The following is a 9,924-nucleotide window of genomic DNA, read 5'->3' on the forward strand; positions in this document are numbered from 1 at the left end:
TCCCATTCCTCATCAAATTTTTCATTTATTTAGCTATATATATATATATATTTAAAAGATTTTATTTATTTGAGAGAGGGAGCACAGAGGGAGAGTGAGAGGGAGAACCTGACCCCCTGTTGAGCCGACAGCCCAATGCAGTGTTTAATCCCAGGACCCTGAGATCACAATGAGCTGAAGGCAGACGCTTAACCAACTGAGCCCCCCCAGGCGCCCCAATTTGGCTATATATTTTTTATCTGTATGGACTCACAGTTTCCTATTTTATTCTTATTTTATCCAATGGTTTACAATCCTTTCCTATTTGTATTTATTGTGATGCTCTAATTATCCCAAGTTTGGCCTGTGGGGGCTCCCCTTACACAGGCTTCTGTCCTTTTGACCCCTTCCCATCATTCTTGAGCAACTTCCTTTGTCCTCTGGCACACGCTGTTCCAGGCACATCTCCTAGTTTCTCTGTCCCAGCGTTGGAGCCCAACATTTCCACGAGGGGCCCTGGTTCCTTGCGGCGGGCAGTGGATTAGAAGCCAAGGTCTGGTGTTAGGTGTGCTCATTGCTACTCAAGGGTTGCCACTCCCAGGCTGACTTGGTGGCTTGAGCAAGGACATGCATACGTGTAGCAGACACATGTTTATATGTACACTTCTTTCCCTTTCTCTTTTTAAAAATGACGGCCCAGGTCAGGATCCTGGAGTCCCAGGACTGAGTCCTGCATCGGGCTCCCAGCTCCACGGGGAGTCTGCTTCTCCCTCTGACCTTCTTCCCTCTCATGCTCTGTCTCACTCACTCTCTCTCTCGAATAAATAAATAAAATCTTTTTTAAAAAAGTAAAAATGAGGGGCGCCTGGGTGCTCAGTAGGTTAAAGCCTCTGCCTTTGGCTCAGATCGTGATCCCAGGGTCCTGGAATCGAGCCCTGCATCGGGCTCTCTGCTCAGTGGGGAGCCTGTTTCCCTTCCTCTCTGTCTCTGCCTGCCTCTCTGCCTACTTGTGATCTCTGTCTGTCAAATAAATAAATAAATAAATCTTTATTTAAAAAGTAAAAATGGGGGCGCCTGGGTGGCTCAGTGGGTTAAAGCCTCTGACTTCAGCTCAGGTCATGATCCCAGGGTCCTGGGATCGAGCCCCACATCGAGCTTTCTGCTTGGCAGAGAGCCTGCTTCCCTTCCTCTCTCTCTGCCTGTCTCTCTGACTACTTGTGATCTCTGTCTGTCAAATAAATAAATCTTTAAAAAAAAAAAAAAGTAAAAATGACTGCCCAGCAATACTGCCGATTTCAGTCTGACACCATGGTATCCTTTCCAGTTTTGTCCCTTCTCATATTTGTAACTCTGTCTCAGACAGTAAGAAGCTTTGCACCCACTATCCTTAATATATTTACTTATCTGGCCAGCCCCCTGTATGTAAACCATCCCACGTGGCCACTGCTACTCCCTGCCCGGAGCAGATGCCCTCCTGGGCACCCCTGCCGCTCTGCCGCTCTGCTCTGGGCTGCCCCACTCCCCGCCATCCTCCCGCTGGTGGGGATGCTTACTTACCTCACTGGGCTCCATGTAATGATTTTGGAAAGGAGCGATTCAAGGAAGGAAAGGAAGAGAAAGAGGAAGGTGAGGAAAAGGCAGAGACACCGTTCATGGAAATGGGTTAGTTGACAAGACGATTCAATGTGGAAGTGGAAAAAACATATCAGAGATAATGTAACATGACTGAAATTAACCCCGAAAGTGAATCCGGAGTTAATAGATTTGGGAATCATTTCAATAAGAATGATTCTATTGCTGTAAAATGAGGAGTAGGTATGGGTATCTGGGTGGCTCAGTCAGTGGAGCGTCTGACTCTCGATCTGAGCTCAGGTCATGATCTCAGGGTCATGAGATCAGCCCCCACCTCATTGGGCTCTGTTCTCAGCAGGGAGTCTGCTTGAGATTCTCTCTCTCTCCCTCTCCCTCTGCTTCTCCCCCTGCTCGCACTTGCTCTCTCTCTGTCTCAAATAAATAAATAGATCTTTAAAAAAAAAATTCAGAGTATTTCACTGGGATCATAAACAACCACAGCAAAGTGTAACAGCCACAAGTGGGTGTTTGGAAAGCACCAGGTCAAAGGACATGAGCAGGAAGGAAAGCAGCCCTCTGCATCCGACAGGCACTGATATGGCCAGGCACCGTCCCCGTCCTCGAGAGCTCACAGTCTCGTGGGCAGAAAGAGGAATACAGGGGCAGATAGAGTCCAGTGGAATGAGCGCCAGGCCAGAGGGAAAGCACCAGGGGGAGGGCAGCGCACTGGAAGGACACTGGACCAGAACCGGAGGGGCCAGGGAGACGGCCGCAGAGAAACCGGCACCTCAGCTGAGTCTCGACCCCGTGACAAGGGGATGGCTGCTGCCCAAGTAGACTAGAAGCTGATAAAAATGCAGGCCACGTGGGCTCACAGAGCCAAGGAGGAAAGGAATGTACCTTTCCACAAAGGGGTCCATGTGTGGTCTATGAAAGAAGACAGTTTCGGAAGGAGGCAGTTAAGACCCTCACATCAGGGGCCCCTGGCTGGCTCAGTCAGTAGAACATGCGACTCTTGATCTTGGGGTCCTGAGTTCAAGTCCCACATGGGGGTGTAGAGATCACTTAGATAAAAACCTTTAAAAAAAAGATTCACCCATGAGACGGCTGTGCCGCTCCCTTGGCCCTTCGCGGAGCACACGCCAAGTTCCTCACTGTCTCCTGGCACCTGCTTCCTAAACTACAAGTTGGAGGAAACCAACCCACCTCACGGTGGCATCAACCCACCTGAGAGTCCCAAACCAGACTTGATAGCCCAGACTGAAATGGGGCGAGAGCCGGTTGCCCTTTGGGGATGGAGGGGAAGGGAGATAGAGGAGGCAGTTAACCTCCATGCCGTTCAGAATGGGGGTTGGGAGAGGTTGGTTTGGGGGTAAGAGCCCTGATATCTGAGAATCTGCATACAGATCATACAAGTCCCTTTTCTTCATCTCCTTGGCGTGGTGACAGCTTGGGGGTTTTGAAAGTGACTGAACTAGAGGAGAGAGCACATTGCTCTTCTAGACAAGGAATAAGAGATGCTGGTTTGTTCACTGACCGATTTATCAAGCTGATCCCCAAAATAAGACAAAACCCCCAAGATCAAGACTTCATCTCTAGAGATAAGCTAAAGGTAGAGAGCTCCCTTTGAAAGGGAACTGATGCTTTTTCATGTGTACGATATATAATGAGGGTCATGGTCAAAACTGTTATTTCCATTTAGAAACATGGACCGTACTTTTTGGTTTGCTTTGTGTTTGTTTTTTAATGTTTGGGGTGGCTACAACTGATTTCTGAGAAGTTAAGACGTTCAGTAAAGTGTTGAAGTTATATATGTCACATCCTAAAAGAAGACTCTGAAAGGCATTATATTGGTTTTACTTCTGGCTTTATTTCACAGGCACAGATAAACCAAGACTTTCAAAAAGGTCACTAGGTTTCTAACTGTAGGTTGGGAAAGAACTACCTGTGAGCGTACACAGTTCTCTTCCTGAGTCTAAGAGTGAAAGACATTGGGTTGGTTATTCACCAATTTAATGAGAGTTCTAGACTGTCAAATAGATTTTTTAAAAGATTTTATTTGTTTGTTTGTTTTAGAGCAGGGGAGAGGAGCCGAGGGAGAGGGACGAGCAGACTCCGAGCTGGGTGTGGAGCCCAATACGGGACTGGATTTCATAACCCCAATATCACCATCCTGAGATCACGGCCTGAGCTGAAATCAGGGTATGATTTCAACCAACTGAGCCACCCAGGTGTCCCTGTTAAATAGATTATTATTTTTTTTTTTTTCGTAGCACGGTACTCTTTATTGTGACGCTCAGTGGAAAACATCTGTAAACCAGCTTCTTGTAGTGTAGAGTTACAGCTGTAATGGAGGCTAAGGCACTTTTATTATATAAAAAAGGGGTGGGGCTGGGAGCTCCATTCACTCCTTTGTGACAGCAACTGGGACCTGAATTCAGAGCTTCTTAGGCATATGTAGCTTTCCTCTATCTTCATGATTTGTTGAGTTTTCTCCAAAAAAGAAAAAAAAAGATGCCTTCTTTGCCATAAGTAAGTCTAAATGCAGCATATACCAAACAGTTAGGGATACAGGTAAATTCAGCAACCAGTGTAGACCAGTGTAGGACAAGCTACTCTCTTCTAAACATGGTTCCAAAGGAAAGGCAGTGATAAAGACTTGCAGTTTTATCCTTTATTACAAGGAGGGGGAGAAGAAACCTTTTTTTTCCCCTTTCAAACACACCCATGCAAATGGCAGATCTTTACACCACACTGAGTCAACGGTGCAGATTATGTACCTCGGGCCCCAGTCCTGGAGTAGGTACAAGGTCGTGTGGGAGGGCCGCTGGCCTGTCCCAGTGCTCTGGCTGTCAGACCTGGGGCAAGTCCCTTAACCATTAAATATATTTGGTCCCCAAGAATGTTGGGAGAAGCCCCCGATGGCCTTCCCAGCGTGGCCCCGAGGCCCTGTCTGCTGGGCCCAGCAGCCCCCCGGTGGCAGGGGCCCGCTGCCCTCCACAAAGGAGGGAAGGGGGTCATTCTGGGGTGCTGGGCTTTCAAAACTTCTTAGTCTGAAGAAAAATAGATTCGTCGAAAACTCTCTTTGCCCATCCCCGGGGGCCTGCCCTCCTTGCCTCACCGTCTTGTGCTATGCGGCAAGGGAGGGCCAGAGATCCTGCCGGTCACTCAGTTCCCAGGCCGGGGCCCAAGACTGACTCTTTGGTATCGGGTGCTGGGGGTGGAGGGAAGCAGAAGCGGACTGCAGTGGACGAAGCCAAATGCCCTCGGAAAGGCCGGGGCGGGGGTGGGGGGGGGTGGGTGGGGAGGCTCGGGCTTGAGGTCTCCTGGCCTGGTGGGACTGGGTGGGGAGTTCACGGTCACGGCAGTCCCCAGAGGGCGGAGGAGGGTGCTGCGGGTGGGGGGTGCTGGAAAGGGGCGGCGGAGTCATCTGGCGGTCTGTCCATCCGTTCCAGGCAGCAGGAGGAGAGAGTACTCGGCAGCTTTGGCCTCAGCCCCATCCGCCTTGCCATCCACCTCCTGGTCGGAGCAGTCGCCAGCACCTTTCCGGGCCATCCGGCGGGGCACGACAAATGGCAGGTCCCCTGGCCTGTGCTCGGTCTGGAGGGCGCTGACCTCGAAGTTCATGGTGTCGGCGATCTCAGTGGCGTCCTCCAGCTCCCGCTGCAGCTTCCGGCGGGAGGCGTTGGCCCGCTGGGTCTCCTCCCCAGCGTCCTCCAGCTGCCGCTTGAGCTGCTTCAGGCGGGCGGACGCCTTGCCGGCCCGTGGAGACGAGCAGCCCCAGTCAGGCGATCCAGCAGGAGAGGCCCACCAGGCCCCGCCGCCCCGTGCACCAGATTATTTTTAAAGTGATACGTAAGACGGGGAATTTTGGATATTTTATCTTCGTTGACATTGGTCTGAGTCATGGAGATGGTTCTGTAGGTACCTAAATAAAACAATGAATCCAGAGGTGGGACTTCAATCGTCCCATTAGATGATCTAACCAGATACTGGACCAGTCTGGATCCTGGTGTGATCCCTTTCTCATGGTCCAGCGTCGTTCTCTCCTGAACGTGGCAGTATTTAGAATTCTCTGATTTCAGCCTTGAAGACCTTTCTGTAATAAAAGTTAAAGCAGCTCCAGGGAAGCCACGACAACAGCCCAGACTACTGCCCGTTTTAACACCTAACTCAGTTCCGTCCCTCGGCATCCGCTCGTTTGAGAACACCGCTGGCCGCACCCAGGTATCAGGTGCCTCAACCAAAACAGGCTTCCTTGGAAAACGGAGCTGTTTCTCGGTGAATTCTCTTCATTCAGGAAGCTCTTTTATCCTTTTCCTAGACTCCTCTCTTCATTCTGTCCTCTTTTTAAATAACTGTTCTTGCCTTTACTTAGGAAAGTAGAATGAGCCTTATCCCAAAGTCTCCCTTTGGCACCAGTCACAAGTTGAAGATGTAACAGTAACACAGATGACAGGACCCGACGTGCCTGGTTCCACTTGCTCTGCGTTATTTAGAGGGGATCCACCAAGTCACGGGCTGCGTAACTGGCCGTGGACTTCCCGGTGTCCTTATTCTCACCGCCCTCCACCTTGGTATATCAAATATGTCTCCAGGATCAATGCCAGTAATAATCTGGGGACGAAGTTAACAACCTCCCTGAAGTTCAGGGAGCTGAATCCTTGGTGCCGTAACTTACATAGGTTCTAGAATGAAGAAGGCACCTTGGCCCCCGCAAGGTGCTTCAGAGAAGATCATGTATGCGTAGTACAGAGTGCGCAGACTTTCAAAGTCAGAGTTCAAAGGCAAGGGAAGAGCTCTGTACAAAGACTGAACAACCAGTCAGGTTTCTTAAGCATAGGAGGATACGCACAGATCCATCTCCAGAATTCCACAAGGATTCTACCCAGAGACCTGGCACACAAAACCCACAGCTGCCCAGGGCCACAATCGGGTCCTGGGATCGAGTCCCGCTTAGGGCTCCTTGCTCAGTGGGGAGTCTGCTTCTTCCTCTCCCTGTGCTGCTCCTCTTGCTTGTGCTCACTCTCTCCCTGTCAAATAAATAAATAAAATTTTAAAAAACCAGATGTTTGATAAACTTCACCTGTCCATGTTTCAGCTGTAACATGGTTGACAATAATTTCCTTACGTACAACTGTCAAATTTAAAACTTCAATCTCATTTTGTCTACAAAGTTGCTTTCATGGATATATCCAAGTGCTGTGAAAATGGAAGAGAGCTTATTGTGGTATGATCCGTGCATAGTTATGCAGCAGAAATAATATGGCATATCCCAGTCTTCAAGGAATTTCAGAATATTTTGATTGACCAACTGGAGAAGCCATAGCTCATTTGAGAACTGAACGCCTACAGAATATGTTTCTCTTTAGAGCTTTTCATACAATGACAACGAAATCAGCTTTTGTAACAATTTAATGTAATTCAGCTCAATGGTTCTGCAGTTTTTTTAAAGATCAAGATATGATGCTGATTTTTAAAAATAACCAACTATTTCATGCTGCTCAAAACCATGTAAGTGAAATATCTGTAGGGCTTAAACCACCATTATTGTTATTATTATTATTATTATTTTTGGTGGGCAGGAAGGCAAGGTTTATTGAGTGATAGTGAAGTGATAATACAAGGGAGGGAGGGGATCTGAGAGCATTGCCCTAAATCATCATAATATTTTTGTGTCTGTGAGTTTTTTAATATTAAAATACATTTGACACACACTGTTACATTTGTTCCAGGTGTACAAGCTTCTGTGGTTTATTTTTTTAAAAGATTTATTTTACTTATTTGAGAGAGAGAGAGAAAGCAGGCGGGGCCAGAGGAAGAGAGAGAATCTCAAGCAGACTCCGAGCTGAGCATAGAGCCCGTGGCAGGGTTCAATCCCATGATCTTGAGATCTCGACTTGAGCTGAAGTCAAGAGTCAGCCACTTACCCCACGGGGCCACCCAGGTGCCCCTACTTTTGTGGTTTAAAAAAAAAAAAGCCACAAAAATCATTCCATATTAAAACACCAAGGAGCATCAAGCTCGTGTAGTTAACTTTCTCATTTACCAGTGGCCAAAGACTTCCCTCATTGGAAATGACCGTGAACTCAGATGGGGTTTCTGTATTGGCTGTCCGTAGCTCATCAGCTCCAGCGCACGTCTCACCAGAGTAGTGAGAATAAAGTGATGGGTCAGATCCCCGAGTAGGCCGATTCACTGCGTCAAGCCTATGGCTGTAGAGTTATTCCTTCAACAGGATCCTTTAGCGAGTATGTAAAAATACCATCTTCAGAAGTGTGTATTAGCTTGAGCACGGGATGGCAAGACTGCAAAATCTGTTCTTTTCACGGGGAACCTTGCTTTTCTCCCTTCAGGAAAGATGGCCAGGGATGTGCCTGACTCAAAGGAATCTCTTCCGGACTGTCCGTGGGCACCCCCCACCCCCGCCATTTCATATGTTAAACCTTAATGCCCACTGTGATGGTTTCAGGAAGCCAGACTTTGGGAGGGGATTAGGTCATGAGGGAGGGGAGCCCTCAGGAACAGGATTAGTGTCCGTCTAAAAGAGACCCCAGAAAGCGCCCTGGCCCCTTCCAGCATGACACTCAAGGACACAGTGAGAAGATGGCATCTACGAACCTGGAAGCGGTCCTCCCAGACCTGGAATCTGCCGGAGCCTTGGCCTTGGACTTGCAGCCTCTGCACTGTGGGAAATAAGCTTCTGTTGTTCATAAGCCGCCCAGTCAGGGCCCCAAGACAGGGCCTCATTCACATTGTATCTCTGTGGCATGAGAGGTTGCTCCATGACGTCTCGGCAAACGTTCAAGAAGAGTGGATGATAAGGCCTACTCATGTATGAAGTATCAGAGGGGCACCTGGCTGGCGCAGTCGATTAAGCAGCTGACTCTCATTTTGGGCTGGGGTGGTGATCTCAAGGTCCTGAGATCAAGCCCTGTGTCAGGCTCTGAGCTCAGCCCAGAGACTGGGTGTTCCTCTCCCTTCCCCTCTGCTCCTCCCCCATGCTCTCTCTCTCTCCAATAAACAAGTAAGTAAACAGAATCCCCAACCCCATGCTCTCTCTCTCTCCAATAAACAAACAAATAGGTAAACAGAATCTTTAATAAATAAAATAAAAAAGAAAATGTCAGAGATCACAGAGGGGCCATTAAAAGCAGGAATGCTGGAGTCGGAAGTTCATATCCTACATGACTTGTCATATGTTCTGATGTTTAATAGCAGTGCGACCTGGGACTAGATGAGCAGGCGTTTCAAGTCTCAGTTCCATCTCTGTAAGACGAGGATAAAGCAATCTCAGGCCATAGGATTATTGTAGGATTTAAGAGGGGAGGGCAAGCGGGGGTGGGGAGGGAACGCATGCAGAAATGCTCTGCAGAATGCCTGTCAGGTCGTGCTCAGAGATCACCAATTTCCCAAGTTTGTACATTTCATAAGGGAAGTGACAGTAATTATGGTCACTGGGCCTCACTCGATGCCGGCCCCACAGTTAGCATTCCACAAACCCTTGTCTCAGTGTGCTTCTCCCCATACTCTAAGTTCGGAATTATGTGACCTTGGTACTATAATAAATAGTCACCTAATTTACTGCACCCATCCAGCCAAGGGGTTCAAATGGCTCAACTCCAGCTTTGCCAATGCCCAAAGTCTTCCCCTCCTTGAAAATTATCATATCCTCATACAGGTTTTTTTTCCCTCTTAGTGACTAGTTAGGTCAGCTGGGGATAAGGTGATGCATCTCATCTCTGAGTAGGCTTTACCTTTAAAAGGAAGATTTTTAAATTTTTTTCTTTAAAATGTTTTTTCTTATGCATCTATTACATTGCGAAAAATACAGCTGAAACTAGTTAACACTGGATGTTAACTATACTGGAATTTAGAAACAGATAAGGGGTGCCTGCGTGGCTCAGTGGGTTAAGGCCTCTGCCTTCTGCTTGAGTCATGATCTTAGGGTCCTGGGATCGAGCCCTGGTCCAGCCCCCCCCCCCCCCCCCCCCCCCCCCCCGCCTGCCTCTGCCTGCTTGTGGTCTCTGTCAAATGAATAAATAGAATCTTTAAAAAAACCCAGATAAATATAAAATGATATTGAACTGTTTGATATTCTACATTCCTAGCATTCAAATAAGTCACTTGGTGTAAACTTTGGTGGTGTCAGTTGCGGAATGTCTTTCTGCCCTACAAATGAGGGGAGAACCATCAAATTCATAGGAATTCATTAAAGATTTATTAAATTAAAATGTTCTAATTGCTGAAGCCTGGGAGTAGCCAGCTTTCTTCCTTCCTGGCCCAATCCATATACACAGAAAAATACTCCTGGACTAGAGATTTTTCCTCCTAATTGTCTTCTCCAACTCTTCGGGCATGTTAATCCCCTCG

Source organism: Meles meles, chromosome 10 (genome assembly GCF_922984935.1).
Source record: "Meles meles chromosome 10, mMelMel3.1 paternal haplotype, whole genome shotgun sequence".
Taxonomy (NCBI): Eukaryota; Metazoa; Chordata; class Mammalia; order Carnivora; family Mustelidae; genus Meles; species Meles meles.